This window comes from Staurois parvus, unplaced genomic scaffold (genome assembly GCF_062004578.1).
Source record: "Staurois parvus isolate SC_StPar_1 unplaced genomic scaffold, SC_StPar_1.0 ptg000390l, whole genome shotgun sequence".
Taxonomy (NCBI): Eukaryota; Metazoa; Chordata; class Amphibia; order Anura; family Ranidae; genus Staurois; species Staurois parvus.
Window position 1 is genome coordinate 9,519,275 of NW_028318186.1, and position 22,887 is coordinate 9,542,161.

The following is a 22,887-nucleotide window of genomic DNA, read 5'->3' on the forward strand; positions in this document are numbered from 1 at the left end:
GTAATCTCAGTATAAATAGAGCTGTACTGTGAAGTCCTCAGAGGATTTTTAGTGAAAAAACAGCATCATGAAGTCTAAGGAACACACCAGACAGGTCATAGATAAAGTTGTGGAGAAGTTTAAAGCAGGGTTAGGTTATAAAAAAATATATCAAGCTTTGAACATCTCACAGAGCACTGTTCAACACATCATCTGAAAATGGAAAGAGCATGGCACAACTGCAAACCTACCAAGACATGGCTATCCACCTAAACTGACAGGCCGGGCAAGGAGAGCATTAATCAGAGAAGCAGCCAAGAGGTCCATGGTAACTCTGGAGGAGCTGCAGAGATCCACAGCTCAGGTGGGAGAATCTGTCCACAGGACAACTATTAATCATGCACTCCACAAATCTGGCTTTTATGGATGAGTTGCAAGAAGAAAGCCATTGTTGAAAGAAAGCCGTAAGAAGTCCCGTTTGAAGTTTGCAGGAAGCCATGTGGGGGACACAGCAAACGTGGAAGAAGGTGCTCTGGTCAGATGAGACCAAAATTAAAAATTTTGGCCTAAATGCAAAACGCTATGTGTGGCGTAAAACTAACACTGCACATCACCCTGAACGCACCATTCCCACCGTGAAACACGGTGGTGGCAGCATCATGTTGTGGGGATGCTTTTCTTCAGCAAGGACATGGAAGCTGGCTAGAGTCGATGGGAAGATGGATGGAGCCAAATACAGGGCAATCTTAGAAGAAAACCTTTTAGAGTCTGCAAAAGACTAGAGACTGGGGAGGAGGTTCACCTTCCAGCAGGACAGTGACCCAAAACATACAGCCAGAGCTACAATGGAATGGTTTAGATCAAAGCATATTCATGTGTTAGAATGGCCCAGTAAAAGTCCAGACCTAAATCAAATTGAGATTCTGTGGCAAGACTTGAAAATCGCTGTTCACAGATGCTCTCCATCCAATCTGACAGAACTTGGGCAAAATTTCACTCTCTAGATGTGCAAAGCTGGTAGAGACATACCCAAAAGACTTGCAGCTGCAATTGCAGCGAAAGGTGGTCCTACAAAGCATTGACTCCGGGGGCTGAATACAAATGCACGCCACACTTTTCAGATATTTATCACTTGGTGTTGGCCTATCACATAAAATCCCAATAAAATACATTTTCGTTTTTGGTTGTAATATGACAAAATGTGGAAAATTTCAAGGGGTATGAATACTTTTTCAAGGCACTGTAAAGAGACGAAGTAGCTAAACCATTCACTTCAACAAACATCTTCCCATTAGAATATACAGTCATGAAAAAAAAAATTCAGTTCACCCTATGGATATTGTTGATTTTTTTCAGCATATTTAAAAATGCAAATATTAGATCTTTATTCAAACAGTGCTTACAGATACAGGTGTTATACTTGAATAAAAACACAAGAAAAAAATGTGCCATTTTTAATTGTTTATTCAACAAACATATCTATAGATGTAATGGTTTACTATGTTGAGAAGATTTCTCTAATCTACAAGAGAGCTTGCCTGAGTATAGATCTTGGTGAGTGAATGAAGGAACATTGCCTTTTACTATGTAGTCTACTAAGAGCCAATGTATGTGCATCCATCTGCACTGGAGGTTCAGTGAATTGTATTGAGGGATTTTGAATTGTATTGTAAATGTGTTTTCTCGTCTTAAAGTGCTGCACAAACTGTTGTTGCTTTAGAAATCCATAGTATTATTAATAATATTGTAAATCTTGGTAAAAAAATCTGTAAGCTGACCAATGACCAGGGTGATGTTGGAATGATGTTATCTAGTGTGTGAAGGAGGCAACTTAATTGGCCAGGCCATGAGTCTGGAGATTTCTCTGTTGACCCACAGCTGTTGGTGAGGTCTCCGGGTAGGGTACCGCCTTCATTTTTTGGGCCCTCATGCTGTTCCGGCTGGAGGGGGGTTGGGGATCGGCTTCCTGCTACTTGAAGGAGGAACCTTCCTGGAGGAATATGAACTTAACCCGCTCAAATATCAGTATCAGGATAGTGAAAGAAACCTGGAGCAGCTGGATGTTAGTTAGCACCTGGAACCCTCCCGGAGCTGGACGCCACCAGCTGGACCAGAATGAGAAGCGCTGAATTCATCTTCTCTCATATTTAGTTAGAGTGTGAACTTTTGTAAAGCTGGATGATTGTTGTATAGGCTTTGTCCTATTCCTTTCAATTCCTGGTTGGGGACCTGTCTCTGATCTCTACGTAAACTTATCTGTCTATAGGTTTGGGATTTAGATCACATGATCCTTGAGGGTTAGGGACTGATGTGAATGTACAATATGTGTGTGTGTGTAAAGCGCTGCCAAAATTGATGGCTCTATATAAGTACCTGTAATAACAAACAAACATAAGACAGGAAAGGACAGTGCCTTTTATTAGGTAGGCTAGTAAGAGAAAAACTGTACGTGCATCCATTTACATTAGAGGATCAGTAGGTAAAAATATGTGTGGAAGATCGTTGGCAATACCCCTAGTGTCTCTTTAAATCTAATCAGGTAATAGACACATCTTGGGGGCTCTCCCATCTTGTACACTTCACCTGCATTATTCCAGGCTAATGTGGATGGAGTTATATAGAAGGGTGCTCAACAATGATCAAAGAAGGGGAAAATGTGTAGGGAAATTACAGATGATCATTGCTGACCACCACATCACCCGCCATATTGTAACAGTATCGGCCATTTGAAATCTCTTCTCCATTTTGTGTAAGAAAAGGGTTGCTCTTATGTAGATCTTAGTAAAGAAGTCTGGAAAGGAAGAAGGCAGGTTATAGGATGAGGTTTATTACAAACAGGAATCCAACACTAAAGAAACCATGACTAGTATGGAGAAGGGTAGCGTAGTGTAGTGTAGTGTAAGTCCTGCCCTAAAAGAGTCTACCTTATTGTGGTGGACAGGCTTGCAATCTTTTGGTTAACCACTTGCCCTCCAGAGGATTTACCCCCCTTCCTGACCAGGCCATTTTTTTTGCATTACTGCGCTGTTACTATAACTGAAAAATGCACGGTCATGCAACGCTGCACCCAGATGAAATTTGCATCCTTTTTTCCCCACAAGTTGTGCTTCCTTTCGATGATATTTGATCGCCTGTGCGTTTTTTTTTTTTTGCACTATAAGCAAAAGAAGACCGACAATTTTGAGCAAAAAACAATATTTTTGACTTTTTGCTATTAAACATGTTCAGTAAAAAAATTTAAAAAATCAAATCTCGTCATAAACTTAGGCCAAAATGTATTCTGCTACATGTCTTTGCTAAAAAAAATCCCAAATACGTGTAAATTAATTGGTTTATGTAAAAGTTATAGCATTTACAAATGGCAGTATAGATAATGGGATTTTTTTTCTACTAGTAATGGCGGCGATCAGCAACTTTTAGCAGGACTGCGGCGGGCATTCTGACATTGGGAGGAACTAACTTGGTGTCACTGACATTCCCAGTGACACAAATACAGTGATAAGTGCTAAAAAGAAGCACTGACACTGTACTAATGGCATGGACAGGAAGGGGTTAACATGAGGGGCGATCAAAGGGTTAACTTTGTGCAGAGAGTGTTTTACTATGGGGCCGTGTCAGTGTGCTTAACAATGTGCACAGCCATCCAAAGCAGTGTGCCTGAGCTGACAGGGAGGAGAACTGTTAGTGAACAAAACAGTCCTCCTCCCTGTCGGAGGTGCTCGGTAATCACCGGGTGCTGCCGGGTAATCACCGGCCGGGACTTGGTGATTGACAGCCATGTCCAAAAATGCAGAAGAATACAAAACCTCATAAAACTATGGTCAGAAAAACCCCTTTATACCCTATATCCACAAGTTGGGATTGTTGAATATTTACCAGCAAATGTTTGTGAGAAGACATTTGAAAGGTTTGAATCTGGAGGAATGCTGGCGATCAGCTTGCATTTGTTAACTGTAATGGGAACCAAACCTTGCAATTCTGTCTGACAGGAAGTTGGCTAAAAAGAATTTCAAATTCTTTGACAGATAAGATGGTTATGTATTTGTATTACGTGTGTAAGATTAAATTCCATCCATTTTTATAGTTTTGGATAGCATAGGGTTAGAACTTCTATTATGTTTTTACTTCTATTCAAGGCAAGAAAATGAGAAAATTCTGCAACAGGGACACATGCAACAATAAAAATGTGACTGGAGTTCCAGCCTTCCCCTAGTCTACATTTCCAGCCATAATTATGCAATATAATAATCACTTAAATTAAATACACACTCCCTAAAATACATTACATTACATTGCCATGGATTGTAGTGCTTGCAACAAGAACAAAAAAAACAATTCCAAATTTTTGCATCCAGAAAAGACGCTGAGACATCTGATAACACCAACCTTGGGTATGTTACATAGTGAAACTGAGTCTCATCTCCTTTATTTGAATAATGATCAACCCAGCAGGACAATGTTTGCATTTCTATTTGCAACATGCATAAAAGGGTGTAATTGTCCAAAATTAGGCTACATTAATTTCCTTTTGAAAAGACAGTCTTGCATATGACTGTAGAGATGTCCAATTCTACAGAGGGAGAATATGATAATGTTTGGCTTCCAATTGTTACCTCTGCAATTTCCATCTTGACAGGTCTATTGATACAATCATTCATTGTGGCTGCGAATGTTATTGACTGGCTGAAGGGAATGTTGATGAAGGCTACTGACCAAATCATCACTGCTATTGGGATATTCAGGCTCCTCTATGTAATTCTTTGCCTGTTGGACATGCTTATGTTATTGTACTCTACAAAGTTTCATAAAATATTTAGTGTATTTATTTTATTCACATGGCAAACCTGTGAAATTTCTTCCATCTTATTATCAACCCTGCTCTCCATCTTCTTCTGCTTCAGCATCTCCACCTTTCACAACGTCTTCTTCTTACGTCTGAAGGCCATCATCTCAAGGAAGGTCATCTACCTAATTGTTGCCTCTGTGCTGCTGGGATTTGCGTACTCTTTTATGTATATTTTGGCTATTTATATTAAGTTTAGGAATTCATCTGAAAATTTCATTTCAAGCTTTGAAAAAGATACTAAGATAATAACTTTCTTTAATTTGTTTAGCTTGTTTCCACTCCTCGTGTATTTTGCATTTTCGATCCTTCTTGTTGTTTTCCTTGGTTTTCAAATGAGCAGACTCAAAAGCTGTAGAAATATTAAGAGCAGTACAGACACCTACCATAGGGCAATAAAGTTTATAGTGGTTTCTTTTCTGATTTCTGCTTTGTGTATTATAGTAAATGTCACTGATCAGCTTGGTATAGGTTTTTTGGGTATTTTCTGGATGCATTTAATTTGGAACATTTTTCCAGTTTTATATTCTGTCTGCTTGGTTTACATGACAACCAAACTAAGGAATCGACTCTATACAGTCATTTGTTGTGGAACTGCCTGCTTGTTCAATGGAAAAGCTTCTAATCCCAAGTCTGGAAAAGTGGTTGAAACCATCCCTTTGTGATTCAAGGAAAGACAATACAACTATGAAGGGTCTCTTCAAGTGTATGTCCTGACACAACTCTTCTTTTTAGTGTTGGATAGACTAGGGGAAGTTTAGAACACCTGGGTTTTACTGCTATCTGAGGTTTTGCTATAGAGTTTCCTTCAATTACCATACTGGTGACAACAATTGTAACAGACAGGAATTCAACATAAATCTGCAACATCGAAATCGGCATTAAAAACTTTTTAGTTGAATACAGGAAGGCCCTACTAGTTGATTAGGGGAAGGCCCCTGTCATTTTTTAAATGTTTTTCTAACCACTATCACATTTTGTGGAGTTGTTTGTTCTCCATTTACCAGGATACTACACTGCTCAAAAAAATGAAAGGAACACTTTGAAAACATATCAGATCTAAATGGGGAAAAATATCATGCTGGATATCTATACTGATATGGACTGGGTAATGTGTTAGGAACGTAAGGATGCCCCATCGTTTGATGGAAATGAAAATTATCAACCTCGAAAGGACTGAATTCAAATACTCCCCGAAAAACATGCAGCAGGTTTGTCCATTTTGCTGAAATTTCATTGCAGCAACTCAAAATGGTACTCAGTAGTTTGCATGGCTCCCATGTGCTTGTATGCATGCCTGAAAACGTCAGGACATGCTCCTAATGAGACGACGGATGGTGTCCTGGGGTATTTCCTCCCAGATCTGGACCAGGGCATCACTGAGCTCCTGGACAGTCTGAGGTGCAACCTGGCGGCGTCAGATAGGCCAAAACATGATATCCCAGAGGTGTTCTATTGGATTTAGGTCAGGTGAGCGTGGGGGCCATTCATTGGTATCAATTCCTTCATCCTCCAGGAACTGCCTGCATACTCTCACCACATGAGGCTGGGCATTGTCGTGCACCAGGAGGAACCCAGGACCCACTGCACCAGTGTAGGGTCTGACAATGGTTCCAAGGATTTCATCCAGATATCTAATGGCAGTCAGGGTGCCATTGTCTAGCCTGTAGAAGTCTGTGCATCCCTCCATGGATTTTGTGTCTTTCCTCCCCTGATGCAGGCTGCCAAATGATAGTTGATGTAGCAGAGGTTGCTGTGAACTGGTTTTATGTAGAAAGAGATATATCCTTATTTTATGCCTCAATCAAAGTTATTGTTTGAAAGTGTACCTTTTATCCTTTTACTAATGAAAATAGGTTTTATCTACACTATCTCATATGATTTGTTCTGCTTTTGTTTTAAATGTTCAGTTATCAGGCCTTTGGATACATACAGAGTTTGCAAGGATAGGCATTTTTTTGTCTGGTTACTAGTGAAGCACGGAACATTTGGAAATTCATACAATTAGAGAAGTATCCAATGTTTACCATGTTTTCACATGGTAATCTTATGAATAACGTTTTTCCTGTCCTGGGGTTACTACACTTACTCCTCCACTGTATCTATAGAGGGAGACATGATTGTCACCCAGGCTGGACTGCACACACTTCTGCCTTGGTTCACCCCCATTACATGGGGGTTCAGAAGGATTATTTGTTTTTTACAGAAGGCATTTACTATTGCTTTATGCTTCAAGTTCATCTCACAGGCAGTGACCAGGGCATTTTATTTTTGGCATGATCAAGAGGTATTGTCTATACTTGTTGAAAATGTCCTTAGCGTGAAAAAAGAAAACGAATGCAGCTACCACATGTAACAGCAAGCTGTAATACATTTTTGTCCTTGGATGTAGTTATCCTTTAACCACTTGAGTCCCAGGTGTGTCTTTTTTTTGGTGCAGTAATGTACAAGGAGCTTACAGTTCCTGTACCCCATAAAATATTTTAGCCATTTGCCTTAGTATCCTAGTTGCAGTTCTAGGCTGCAAGTAGAGTGGGGAGAATGCAGTAATAGGTGGTTACTGGAAAACAGCCTAATTCTGTGTCTCCTGTACAGCCCGCTGTCTCTGTTGTGTCCCCTTGTTGCTCTCATCCCACTTTTGGCAGCAGAGACAGTGGAATGTTCAAGGGAGAAGAGTACCAGTGTCCAGTGTGGAGAATCCTATATTCACAATGGCAAAGTGTAGGATCAGTAAATATGTGTGTCATATTTCCTGATCCTTTGGCTGTCCTGAATGAACACTGAGGTGATCGGTGTTGATCACTCGGTGTGCATTCATAAATACTGAGTATGTTGTAAATACACCAACACAGTGCACACATGGCACAGCAGATCGAACATTAGCACAATGCATAAGTGAGAAGCCAACCTCCAGATTTATATTGCAAGTTGCCATTTTCAGCATTTCACAAGAAAAAAAATTTTGTAACTCAGTACAGTTTTAGCTTTGTGATTTAGTTAGAATTTAGAAGGAATTTTGTAAGTTGTGTTTGTGAGTGCTAATTATGATTTTAGAAAAATACTATTTTGGTAAATACTTGCACAAATATAATAGGATTTACAAAATCAGCAGCACCATCTTTTTATTCTAACAGTCTTGCTTTCAGAAAATGTATGGTTTGGGGGGTCTTTTAGAAACACTAAAAGCTGTAAATGAAATCTTTTTTTTTAGAGTAAAGCAGGCCATAGACGAGTCATAAACCAAACAATTTTATTTGTCGATAGCCAGTTTGTTCGTTTTTTCCTACTACAATGAAATTTTCTTGCCACAACTGAGTTGTGCCTGATTCAACGTGGTGGATTTTTTTGGTAAAAATGAATGAATTTCTAATCATTGATGTGTGATTCATGCATAGTATGAAATAAGTAAAATAAAAATGAAATGAGTATGAACTAGGAAAGTATGAACAGGAGAGAAAAGAATGACTACTGCCAAAAATGTTTTTTCATACATTCAACATGTATAGTGTGCTCCCAGCACCAGGACACATCAATAGTACACATCATGTACTTAAAATTGCACTACTTGTGTATGATTTCAGCGCAATTTCTGGTGCGATTTCTGAAGACTTCATTGTGACTTTTCAAGATTTTCAATGATTTGCGTTTTGCAGTGCAATTTCCTTTATATTCTGTGTATGTGATATTGTAATAAACTGCAATTCGCAAATCACACCTGAAATCTCACCGGTATGACCGGGCACTTAGACACATTTTGCAGACTGCAGCAGCCAGACTCACATTCATCTGTGTTGTGTTTTTTTGTTTTTGCCTGTTGTGCAGAGTTTTTATTGTTATTTGCTATTTATTGCCTCAGTGCAGTCTTACTTTAGATTTTGTAGGAATTGTATAAGTTAAGTTGTGTTTGTGTGCATTAGTTATGATTTTGGTGTAATTTTATTGAAAATATTGGTTTAATAAACTTTTGTGCAACTTTCATGAGACCTACAAAATTATTTTCACCATATTTGTATCCTATCGGTCCTGTGCTTTCAGAAAATGTTTAGTTTGGGGGTCTTTTACAAACTCTCAATGCTGTCCATGAAAACTAAAAAAAAGTGAAATATTGAAATAATGGTCTGGCCACGAGAGGTTAAATGTGCAGCACAGGACCTGGCAGCGAAAGGGTTCAATACCCCACAGTGGACTGCCCTGGCATAAGTGAGCCCTGAAGGTCCCCACAGTACTTCACATGCATTGGTAGTTATTAAATTACACCTGCACCCCCTTCTGAGGTGGTGGTCAAGGTAGGTCCCTGCCCCCACATTAATGGAAACAAGGGCAACTTGCCCACAACTCTGGTCTGGTGGTTGGGGGACGTTTTAGAATCTAGAAACCCCTTTAAAAATAATGAATTAGGGGTAACATTTAACACATCACACAATTTGATAAGTCCTTTACAGTACTAATTTTTTTGTTATTAAAAAATATTAAACAATGTAAATCCATCATGGATCCTGTTGTCCAGCAATGAAGATCCTCATCTATCACAATAAACTGTGCCTGCCCAAAAAAAACCCTTTAAGCTGACAGATAAATGGCCAGGTGAGAATATGTAACTGGTTGCTAGGAAGCTGATGGCCACTGACTTTCTAACAACCAGCCTGAGCAGGAAACTGTCACATTTAGCAGCAATATTAAGTCCCCATTCACACCGTCCAGTCCAAATTGCATGACAAGTCGCACCCAATGATCGACAATGAATCCATTCTAAATGGTGGGATCCCGAGGAAGTCCTGCACTACTTTTATAGATTTAGGGTGTGACATGCATAGACATCTGTGTATGAAGTCAAACAGAAGTCTTCCAAGTTGCACCTGAAGTTGCACTGACATCTGACTTTGAAATTACGTAACTTCAAGTGAAGTCTCACGATTTCAAGGTTGTATTCAGTGTGAACCCAGGACATTACCCCATATAGTTTGTTCAAAATAGACAAATGGAATACTCATGCAGCATATAAGGAGTGGGTGAGCCTGGAACAAGCCACAGTAGACCAGATCCTATAATCCAGGCCTTGGCTCAACCCCAAACATACCCATGGGCCTACCTGGGACCATGTGAATAAAGATTCAACTTTGAAATGCTTTCCTGCAATTTGTAAGTCTCTTTCTGTTTCTTCTATGCCTGTCCCACTCACCCTATACTCATGAACCCAAATTTCAAACTGGGAACATCTGCAAACTTCTAAAAGGCCTGCTAGCAACATACATGAATCCTAGCATACAACAACAAAAATGCAACCTTTTGTAACAGATCGGTCGAATTCCTCTATGGTCCTACCTACTTAAATATGCCATTTTCTGGATGCTTCTGAATCTGTTTGCTAGACCACTTACCCCACTGAAGTCTCTGTGCAAGCAGATGTAGCACTACCTCCTTAGGAGTCACTGAATGTTGGGTTCACCTATAGTCCTGCACAGCCAGGCAGTGAAGTTTTATCTGGGGATTTAGAACTTGGATGGGGTAAGGTGTGTATAGGACGCCCAAGGGTATGGCAACAGAGGACAAATTCCTTAGCAACTATGTACAACTCTTTACAGCAAACAGTTTCTTGTGGCTAGCAAGCATATCCTGTTGTACTTCCCAAGATGACTCTCCTAATCCAGCTATCAGAGGGAAATCCCTGAGCAGGGCATGCAGAGCCTGCCATATCAAAGTAAGACAGTCCTGGGTAGTTGCTAATCTGGTTTCTCACCAGAGCAGGGGCGGACTGACAACTCATGGGGCCCCCACGCAATTGGGGATCATGGGGCCCCTGTGTCCTTGCCCAAAATCAAAAAAGCCTATGAAAAAAGTACCAGGGGCATCTGATGGGGACCCCTACTGACCCCAGGCCCTCGGGCAGTGCCCGAGTTTCCAAATGGTCAGTCCACCCATACACCAGAGTGCTCCATCCCTTATCTGGCCCAGGTTTACTCACTTAGTCCTTCTGTTGTGTTGCTGGTGGGTCGGTGACTGCTACCAGACCTTCTAGATGGGCTGCTTCTCTCTCAGGGGGTCAGTGAAGTTCCATGTTTTCCTCCTTCCAAGGTTCCTGCCTGGAGGTGAGCCCTTCTCCCATCTGGGCCCCCTCCCAGGCTCCTGCTCTCCAGCCTCACTTCCTCTCCATCTTCTACCCGAACGCTCCTGCTGCTGGACATAACTGTCAGGTAACTAGAATTTACAGAAGAAGGTCAACAATAGCAGTCCGCTGACAGCTCTGATGAAGAAGGTCTGGCCTTCGAAACGCGTCAGCTGAACTGAGTGCTTACCCCCACGATGGGACTCGCGCTGGCCCTCTATCTCTGAAGTCCCTGTGAGGACTTACATGCCTGATTTTATTCGCTGTTTGTGAGTACCTTTCTTTTTAATAAACTTCTGTTTACTGAGGTAATGCGCAAGGTTTGTGCGCTTCTCGTTTTTATTTCGCTTTCCAAAATGTGAGATGTCAGGTGTCTGTTCAGACTCCTGATATCTCACCAAAGGGGCTTCTAAAAAACTGGAAAGAGTAATAAAAAATAAAACTGTAAAAAAAAGGGTAAAAAATAAAATACTACTGACATCAGTGGTGGAACTACCAGGGTTGCAAAGGTCGCACTTGTGACTGGGCCCTGGAGTTCTGTCACTGGGTTCCAAGGGAAGGACCCCCAGGCTCAGGGCTGCTCATTCTAAAATGCTTGGGTCTATTTTCATCACAGTCTGGGTCTGGTGGTAGCTTTTCCCTAATGTACCAAAAATAAGTATTTTTATTTTCACCTCTATTGATGTTCAAGATTTGAGCTTTTAGTTTGGTAAAATATTGTCAGTAAGACAAGAAGTGAGGGGGAAATCTTTCTAACTGTGCTCTGGATAAGACCTGACAGGGGTCCTAATCCTTCCCCATTGTTTCAAAAACTAAAAAAGTTGATAATGTATGGTTTTTTTCACAAAATTATTTAACTATAGCAGTGAGTACTTGATACAAGCTTTTTACTGTATAGTATGTGCATAACAAATTTAACAGCACTTCCATAGACACCGACCCAAAAAGCACATCACATTTTTATTTGTAAGCATGCCACAGCTTGACTGTCCTAGGTTTGGATGCTGGAACATCCACATGCTGGAGCATCCTGAAGCAAACTGCATAAATATATCTATTTCTTTCCAAATCAATATATAAATCATTCCTACTCAACTTCTCTAACTAATGTATACACCATAGAAACATTAAACATGTTTAAAACAATGAATTAGTCAACTCTAGCCAAAACGTAGTGTTGTATAAAATCAGGAAAGGTTAGAACCTTTGACAGTTTTTTGGTTTGGTTGTTTAGGTTGTTTAGGTTGTTGTCTGCATCCCTGTGATGGAGATTTACCCACATTTCCTTTCCTGTAGAGTACAGAAAAGTTTGAACAGCTTTGTTTTTTTACTTTTTGTTTTGTTTATTTATTTTTTTTGCTCATGCACTCTTACTCTCTTTTTTTGTCCTGGTATCTTCTGGACAGAAAGTAAGTGGAAATCTCCCCAGAGAGGACAAAGGCATCAACTAAAACTTCACAGAGGTTCTGACTTAAAAAAAAAAGAAACAAAGTGGCAGCGGAGTTGGGCTTCAAGGCATAATTTTTTAATCACAGTAGGATGACTTCCACCACTTCATTGCTGTTGGGCCTTCTTGGTGAAAGAAGCAGTCAATTCCACAGCTGACAATCATAAAGAGCTGATTCCTTAATTTTGTTGAAGCATAAATAAAAAAAACAGAATGCAGAACTTCAAAAATGTTAACAAAAGTATACATCCACAAATTTCCAAATAGTTCCCACCCATTAACTGAAATCATCATTACAATATTTGACAAAGTACTGGTGAAGAAGAAGACAACTGTAAAATATATAGTTCTATAGTAAGTGTCTGTACTGTTTTTTGCAGTTCTACAATTTTGCATTCGGCTAATATGGAAACCCATTGAAACAAGAAGAACTGCATTTACAAAGAATAGGAAAAGTGGGAAAATAGTCCACAGCAAAGTAAAAGGTCCTACTATCTCCTGTCCAAAATCTAAAATGTGTTCTTCTTCAGTTGAATTATTACAAAACTCAATAGGAATGAAACAAAATTGAAACTGAATCCTGACAACAGCAACACAAATGAAATAATCAGATATACAACCTGCCGTGGTAGGATGGCCTTCAAACGTAGGAAGAAGGCATTGTGAAAGGTGGAGATCTTGAAGAAGAAGAAGATGGAGAGCAGAAATGATATCCAGATACTGGTAAAGCCCGAGGTATTCCGAATAAAAAGAAGCAACAAGAAAATACTTTGATGTAACTCAGTGGGGATCAAATACAAAAGGAATGTCAATAAGCAAACTGCATGAAAGATGAACCATGTTTGAGTTGATAATGTAGTCAACTGATGTTATGGACCAGTCAAAGAAATTCACAGCAAAAATAAACAACTGTATCATCGTTCCATCCCAAATCAATATTCCAGTTGTGACCACTTGAAGCCAAAGACATGAGAGAGGCAGCACAGGGAGCCAGCCAGCTGTACTGTAATGCTCATGCTCTAACAAGGGACATGCTGATAGAAGGCAATCTTATTATTATTATAATACAGGATTTAATAGCGCCAACAGTTTGTAAAGCGCTCAGCACTTTACAATATAACGGGAGACAATACAGCAACAATATAGTTCAATACAAGAGGGATAGGAGGCCCTGCTCCTTGGAGCTTACAATCTAAGATTGGACCAAAAAGTAAGAGCAACAGCCAGTGGTGCTATACTAATCAATTATATGAGGCAGTGCTGTGGGGCATGAGCCATCAGGAAAAGTCACAGGGACAAGCAGGGGCGGACTGACCATTTGGAAACTCGGGCACTGCCTGAGGGCCTGGGGTCAGTAGGGGGCCCCATGAGATGCCCCTGGTACCTTTTTCATAGGCTTTTTTGAGTTTGGGCAAGGACACAGGGGCCCCATGATACCCTATTGCCCGGGGGCCCCATGAGTTGTCAGTTCGCCCCTGGGGACAAGTGTAAATTATGCACTTACTTATGCGATAGGATGCCATAAAGTCTTTATAATAATTCCTTATAATAAGTCCATCCATACTAATTGCTGCCTCAGGCGATTTCTGTGGGATTAAACAAGAAGAAAGAGGTGCCTCTAAATGTAGCCTTATGGGATGTACACTGCGCAAAGCAACTGACTTTATTAAATCATATAAAACCTAACAATAACACCACACTCACATGTATATGTGACGAAGGACCGACACCAGGTGTATACAGCACTTGTGGTTAAGATGGCTGTCGCCAAGTCCAGCAGTTGGTTTGCCCTCCAGGCATGGGATGTGATGTATCGGTTTTGGAACACTGCTTAGGCACATATACATGTGAGTGTGGCGTTAGTGTTGGGTTTTATATGATTTAATAAAGTCAGTTGCATTGTGCAATGGGCCTTTTCCCGGTACTGTTTTTTGAGTGGCGGTGTATTGCATAGGAAGGAATTACATTCTTGGTACATATGAATAGTCAAGTTGGTGACAAGACACACAATGGGTCCAACCAAAAAATACGCAGTGAAACCTATCTAGTAATAGAAGGTCCATCCATTGTGGTGAGTGCAAATCCATGTGGAATCACCTGGAGCACCTGGAAGTAATCACCTGTTTTTTTCTGTTACTAATGACACCAGCACTTGTTCACCTATCTCTTGGTTTTCAAGCAATTATCATTTGAATGGGACTTACTGATACATCGGACATTACTTGTATTTTCTGGTGTTGTTCATTTATTTTATTTATTTTTTGCATTTTCACATGTGGCAAATTGTTTAGTCATTTTGATTCACATTTTGTGGTAGCGCAGTCTATATACACTTTTATAGGACTCAATAACGTGGAAGTTAGACACATTTTGAAGACTGCAGCAGCCATAATCACATTCATCCATGTTTCCTTAGTTTTGGTTTCTTTAGGTTCTATCTGTGGCGCAGAGTTTTCATTGTTATTTGATGAATAAAGACTATTCGGCTCTGGGCAGGACCACACAATGAAGATGGCTGGAAAGGAAAGGAAGGGAAGCATTTTGCCAAGCAGGCTGCATGTTAGAGGGATGGGGGGAATAATTAAAGGACAGCCATACTAAAAGATGACTTCCCAAGTGAGTTGATAATTTGGTTTGTGTCTCTGCACATTAACTGTATTATTGACTGTATTATACAGTTACAAGAAAAAGTATGTGAACCCCTTGGGATTACGTGGAGTTTTGCATGAATTTGGCATAAAATGTGCTCTGAACGTCACCTAAGTCATAACAATAGAAGAGCACAGTCTGCTGAACATAATACTACACAAACATTAGATGTTGCCATGGTTTAATTGCACATAACATCTAAACATTCACAGTACAGGGAGGAAAAAGTATGTGAACCTTTGGACTTAATAACTGGTTGACCCTCCTTTGGCAGCAATAACCTCAGCCAAACGTTTCCTGTAGTTGCAGATCAGACCTGCACAACGATCTGGAGTAATTTTGGACCACTCCTCTTCACAAAACTGTTTCAGTGTAGCAATGGCAACAGCTAATGTTTGTGTAGTATTATGTTCAGCAGACTGTGTTCTTCTATTGTTGTGAATTAGATGATGTTCACAGCACATTTTATGCCCAATTCATGCAAAACTCCACGTAATCCCAAGGGGTTCTAATACTTTTTCTTGCAACTGGAAGTTATGGAAATGAATGAAAAGAAGGGGCAGGGTGCTGTTGCTTGACATGCATCACTAGTCTGCTGACTTTGCTGTGCTTGGAGGCTTTTGCTAAGACATACTAACTTCTTTAAAAGGCACTTCCATTGATATGATTTCTTACAGCCCCAGGGTAGATTTTCAGGGTGACAAAGGTAATAGAGGGTAATGAGTGCATTAGTTTGGTTGACTATGTGGCTGCACAGGTGGAGCCTTGCTTGGCTGAAATATTGAAGATTTCATAAAGCATGTTTTATTAAATCTCAACTGAGCTTTTTGAGTAGTAGCCCTTTGAGTATTTGGGGAAGATGTCACTTAAGGGTCAACTACCTTTAATTTAGATACAGGTGTTTTCAAATTACAGGCGTACCTCGGTTTACGCATTTTATGTGTTCTACGGGACTTTTCGTATTGTGAAAAATTCCTAAACCGAAACGCAGCACTGAAAATCAATTCATCCTTTCCGGAGGTCAGAAAAAGTCGAAAAAAGGCTTAGCTGTTCAAAACTCTTTATAAAGTGCATTTTAAAGGCATAAATACTGTTACATGATTAAAAAAAAATTTGTGAATGCATTGAAAACCAATTAATCCGTTCCGGAGGTCAAAGATAAGTAAAAAAAAGTCTATTTGTTCAAAACTCTTTATAAAGTGCACTTTAACCATTACCTACCAGGCACTTATACCCCCTTCCTGCCCAGGCCACTTTTCAGCTTTCAGCGCTGTCGCACTTTGAATGACAATTGCGCGGTCATGCAACACTGTACCCATATGAAATTTTTATCATTTTTTTAGACAGATAGAGCTTTCGTTTGGTGGCATTTAATCACTTCTGGGTTTTTTATTTTATACTAAACAAACCAAAAACCACTGAAGTTTTTGAAAAAAAAAAACATTTTTCTTAGTTTTTGGCACTGATGGGCACTGATGAGGAGGCACTGGTAGGTGACACTGATGGGCATTGACAGGCATCACTGATGGGCACTGAAAGGCAGCACTCATATGGCACCGATAGGCAGCACTGATAGGTGGCACTGATAGGCAGCACTGACTGGCACTGATAGATGGCACTGACGGATACTGTTAGGTGGCACTGACTGACACTATTAGGCGGAACTGATTGGCACTGATAGTCGGCACTGACTGGCACTGATAGGCGGCACTGATTGGCAGCACTGATAGATGGCACTGACTGCCACTGATAGGTGACACTGAATGGCAGCTCAGATGGGCACTGATATGTGACATTGATGTGCACTGGTAGGCACTGATATGTGGTATTGATGTGGCACTAATGGGCACTGGCAGGTGGCACTGATGAGCACTGACAGATGGCATTAATGGACACTGACAGGTGGCACTGCTGGGGCTACACTGATCATCAGGGCACACTGTTCATCAATGCACTGATGATCAATGTACATGTCCCCTCTGAGGAATGCCGATTACCGACTCTGCTCTCCTCTGTCAGCGTGACAGCTCGTGGGGAGAGAAATGCTGATAACCGGCATTTCTCTATTTACATGCGATCAGCTGTGATTGGACACAGCTGATCACATGACCGAGCTGACATCTTTGGCTCTTTCCGTTGATCAGTGATCCGCTGTGTCCAAGGGACACAGCGGATCACCGATCGCCGCACTGCGCGCTCCTGGAGCCGCGAGCGCAGTTAGATTGTAAGAGTGTAGAGTCCCAGAACGAGAGAACTGCTTTGAGCCTGTCATTTCCTTATATAGCGGGTGGGAGGTGGTTAAAGACATAGTACTGTACAGGGACATGATTAACCACTTCCCGTCCAGCCCATGTATATAAATGGCCGGGCGGGAGCAGTGCAGGGGCAGGTTGCCGTTCATAAACTGCGCCCGCCATTTTGGCCTGTGTGCGCTCACTAGGAGTGCACGGCACCGATCAGAACATTGATCGCTGTATGGGACCTCTGTGTGAGGTCCCGATCATTTGATCACTGATTGACCAATCAGTGATCACATGAACAGTAGTAAACAAGATGTCACTTCTGACATCATTGCTTACTACTAGTGAAATCTGTGAATGATAACAGAGATCACATGGTACAAGGCTATTCACAACAGCCTTTTACCATGTGACAAGCTGTAACCAATCACAGCTCACTCAGTATTTCTCAATGGTTGCAAGATTGCAGCCATAGAGATATAGAAATTATTGTTTTTACAGCCTTTATGGGTGTAAAAGCAATCAGTGTAAAAAAAAAATTTTTCAATACCCCCCACAAGTAGTAGACACTGTACTGCTAGGGTGACAGTATGTTAAAAAAATTAAATAAATAATAATATAAGAAAATAAAATAAAAATGTAAACTTTTTTTTTAAATTATAATTTTTGGTTATAAACCAATTTGGGTTTTTTTGGGTTTTTTTTTTACTAAAATAATAATTGAATAAATGTTGGCCAAGATTCATGAGGAAAGATTATTTATTTGCAAACTTTTATAAGAAAAACACTTTTTTCAAAATTGTTTTACTTTTTCAGTTATATAGCAAAAAAAATAAAAATCCCAGTGGTGAATAAATACCACCAAAATAAAGTTGTATCTGTTTTAAAAAAATGCTAAAGAATACATATGGGTACAGTGTTGCATGACCACGCAATTGTCATTCAAAGTAGGACAACACTGAAAGCTGAAAATTGGCCTGGACAGGAAGGGGGTAAAAGTGTCCGGACTTGAAGTCGTTAAAATAAAATCATAAATGCATTGAAAACCAATGAATCTGTTCCGGAGGTCAGAAAAAAGTAAAAAAAAGTCTTATCTGTTCAAATCTCTTTATAAAGTGCACTTTAAAGACATAGTACTGTACAGGGACATGATTAAAAAAAAATTTCAAATGCATTGAAAATCAATTAATCTGTTCGTATTGTGAAAAAAATTCATAAACCAAGCCATTATATTCAATGTTATATGTCTATATTTATAGAAAAAAGATACAGACAGTAATCTGTACAAAACATTTTAACGTGGCTTTGTATGTTGTCAGCATTTTTAATGTTACACATTTATTCCTTCTATTTCCTTCCGGCAACATTTCTCTGATCTAATGTTTAAAGGAGGAAACTTGCTGTCCACGACACGACTCTGGAGATTTCTCTGCTGACCCACAGTTGTTGATCAGCTCTCCAGGTAGGGTGGCGCCTTTCTCTTTGGGTCCTCATGCTGCTGTTAGGTCTGATGTCATAGGACTGCCTTGGCCATTCTTCTCTTCTGGTCAGTCCTCAGTGTTACCAATTCCAATTATTTTCATTCGTAAACCGAAAATTATGTAAACCGAGGTACGCCTGTATATAACCTTAGGAAGCAAGGTGGGACTAGTTGGGACTTATGGTGGTGTCACGGTAGAAGGTAATAGATTGTTTTGTAAACAAATTTACATATTTTGTATTCTATTTGCATTTTTGATACTAATAAAATACTAAGTTTCTTTACCACATGTGTCTGATTTAACCTCCCTAGTGGTATTCCCGAGTGTAGCTCGGGGTAAAATGTCAGTACCAAAAGTGGTAACCCCGAGCTACACTCGGGCTTACCATGCAGCGTTGCACAGGGAGTCCCTGCAGAGCTTACCTTGTCCTTCGCTCCCCCGATGTGTCCCCTGCAGCGTCCCCGGCCATCTCCTCCAGCCGGTGCCGGCATCCGGCTTCTGTGTTCCGGTCCCTGTGACGTCGGGACGTACGGGCGCCGGTGGCGGCGGGAAATTTGAAAATTTTAAAAAACGTCATTTTTTTCCAAACAAATTTTACATAGTAAAACATTGCTGTTTCAACCCATTTCACATACATTTTGTCCCTACTGCTTTGTCCTCTGCCCTGCCTGCATTTTGTCTGTTCTTTCTGCCTGGAACTGAGAAAAGACCATGGCGTCCAAAAAGTGTCCCTTTAGGTCAAAAGCAGGTTTAGATCAGCTAGAGAACAGCGATAGTAAATCAGAACCACTTGCAGAATTGAGTGATAATGATTCGTGGGGAAATTCCTCATCAGACACTGAAAACGATTCTCCGACTTTGCTCAGCAATGTGCGAACTTGGAGCTATATTTCAAATTTCAGTGTTTTCGGTTTGATTATATTATTGAATTAAATTTATTATTATTATATTATTTTTTATGATTATTTATTCAATTATAATTTATGATTTCGTGTTTCAAATTTTATCATACCCGGGATGTTTAATAGACTCTTGTTCGGACAGATTTCAGGGAGTTATTCCTAAAAATTATAGGCCTACAATAAAAAACTACATATTTCCATGCAAAATAATGGTACTGCTTTCAGCACCAAAAATCTGAAATAATCAGACCGCTAGGGAGGTTAAAAACAACAAAAAACTTTGATGTGTAACCACTTATGTTAGTCATAATAGTTTATATTTGATAATTTGGTCAGCAGTAGTCATCAGCTCTTCATTCAGCCAGTCAATGACATTCATGGCTATAATAACAGACTAAAGTACCTTGTAGAAGTCTTACTACAAAAAAAATTCCTGAAGCACATTCTTGCTGGTGGACTTGATATTCTATATCTGTAGAGGGCATCAACTTTCTGGTGGTTCTCAAAATGCAAAGTGATACAAATGAGGACAATGGGAAAAAAATAAAGAGACAAATGTTTTTTTAAGGCAAAACTTTAATTCATTGAAATGAAGAGTAAATTATTATGATCATCTTGATTGTAATAGACTAGAAATAAACAATTCAGGACAGATGATTTTATATTGAAATAAAAATAAAATTAAAAATAACTGTAATGTCACAGCACAGGGATCGTACCTGAAAAATCACCTGCGGTGTATGAAGTTTATCCATCTTTAAGTCTAGGTCAAACACCTAGACTGCTTCATACAGTCATGGCTAGTTTGAGTATATGGTGTTATTCAAAACTAGACTCTTGTGTTTTGACTGGTGGTATTACTAAATTTCTCAAGTTTTTCCAGTTTAACTTTCTACTTTTACCAGATGCTATTTTGATCCCAATTATGGTCTCTAGAGACTGTCATAGATCACTACACAACATGGATTTTATTTTGGAATATGTCTATGACCAACCATGATACATCTATTACTCTCTACAAGTTAAACTGATACATCAGAAGGGTTGATAAAGTCTCCAAACATCTGATTTTGCATTTTCATTTATACAGTATGGCAGGAGTCTTTGAAGGTTACACCATATTCCACTTTGTCGTTATAATATTTGCATCTTCTATGCAATACAATAATAGTGATCATAGCTCCATTGGTTCCAATACAATAAGTATCCTATTTTATATGTTAGTATGAACAGGAGCCAGGCGCTGTGTAGGTTTGTGATAAAAGTAATACACCTTATACGGAGGTGTACCTTTAATAATTCATATGGTAAAAAATAGATCACCAGCCTGTGGCTTTAAGAAGCCAGGTTCCAAGATGGACGGCCCGTCCGCTCAGAGGGAAGCAGTGGAGAGTTTCTCTAAAGGTGTCACTTTAGAGAAAGAAAACTGTAAAATGCACCAAAGAAAGAAAAATTAAAGACAAATGTAGCCATCTCATCGGTGATATTAAGATCTATTATGATGAAAGGTGATACGGTTGCCTCCCTGGAGCTTAAACCAGCAGTTTCCAATGAATGATTGTTCAAGAGGAGTAAAGAAATTATTTGAATGGATCTGCTCTTTATGTTGATGTTAATGGCTATTGCTTTTAAATGGGATGTCCAACAAGTTCACATACAGGGGTTGGCCAAAATTATGAAAATACAAGTTAAAAGAATAAAATCATTACTTAATATGGTGTTGAACCACCTTTGGCATCCAAGATGACCCGAATTCTCCTAGAAATGGTCAAATATAAGACTTGGATGGTGGATAATGGAATTTGACACCACTCTTCATGGAAAAACCATTCCAGTTCACAAAGAGATGCCGGGGGCGGAAAACAAGCCTGAACCTTGTTCTTCAAAATTGACCATAGTGGCTTTATGATTCTGAGGTCCAGCGATTGCGGTGCCCAGGGAAAGTGCAAGACATTGTCTACAAACTCATCTAATCACAATTTGACAACACCAGCTTTGTGAATCAGAGCATAATCGTCTTGGTAAATGGTGCTTTCTTTGGGAAACAATGTCTGCACCATGGGGTGCATGTGGTCAGCCAAATATGTACATAGTCGCTAGTATGACATTTTCCTGGAAACTGTATATGCTGTCATATCATTTGATACTGTACCTTGAGACCCGGAAAATAAATTGACAACTTGTAGGTATGAATGTCAGTTGCACAAAAACTTTTGGTCATACAGTATAGCAATTTTTTTTAAAGAGACAGTCTATCGATTATTTGCCTTTTCCTATATCACTGAGCACTCCTTTGCACTGGATCTCCAGATTCTGATTCAGAACCTATTATGCACATAAAGCATTTAGCTCCACATTGGAGAATTGTACAGAAATGATTTCTTAATCTGACTGTGGCATAGATCAAATAAACAGAATGTAATAGTGGAAAAGTATTCCAAATGATGAACCTTTGTACACTGTCTTTATCAAGATCAAACTCTAGAGTTACACTGAATATAAGATAGGCAGCACACATCAAGAAAGACACAATGCTAAAAGTTATTGTCTTGATGTAAGTGTCCATGCGACATGTCAAATTCTCATCAGACTTCATCCTCTTCATATGCAGAAAGAGGGGGGTAATAAGAAGAACTGTCGACACGAAATATATGAAAAGAGGTACAGTATACCACAGGATAATTGCAGATGTTAGTATTCCAGTATGTTGAATGTCATTAAATATTTTAGCTACAGTTGAGTTGTGAGGATATTCAATAACATCGATTATGACATAAAATGTTGTGTAACCAAAGGACCACAGCACAGATAGAACTATCAGAGGAATGGGTTTCTCTGACATAATCACCCTCAGACGCAGAAAGTGGACATTGTGGAAGGTGGAGATCTTCACGCAGAAGATGACTGTTAGCAGAGCTGTTAACCAGATGCTTGAAAGGACTGATGTATATCCAATCATGGCTAAGATGCAAGAAAAAGCATTAGGTATAGTTTTAAAATAAACAAAAAGAAAGATGCCCCAGATGCAAATAAAATGAAAGACAAGTCTTGACATCCCAAGTGAGGTTATAATTTGGTCAGCAGCAGTCCTTGGTCTTCCTTTCAGCAAGTCAGTGATATTCATGGCTATGATAAAGGACTGAGTTATGAGTCCCAATACAACAAAGCTCACTGCAGCAGCTATTTCTAGTTGGTGGGCAATATGCTCTGTGGCTGCAGAAAAAGTCATCTCTCTGATAATAC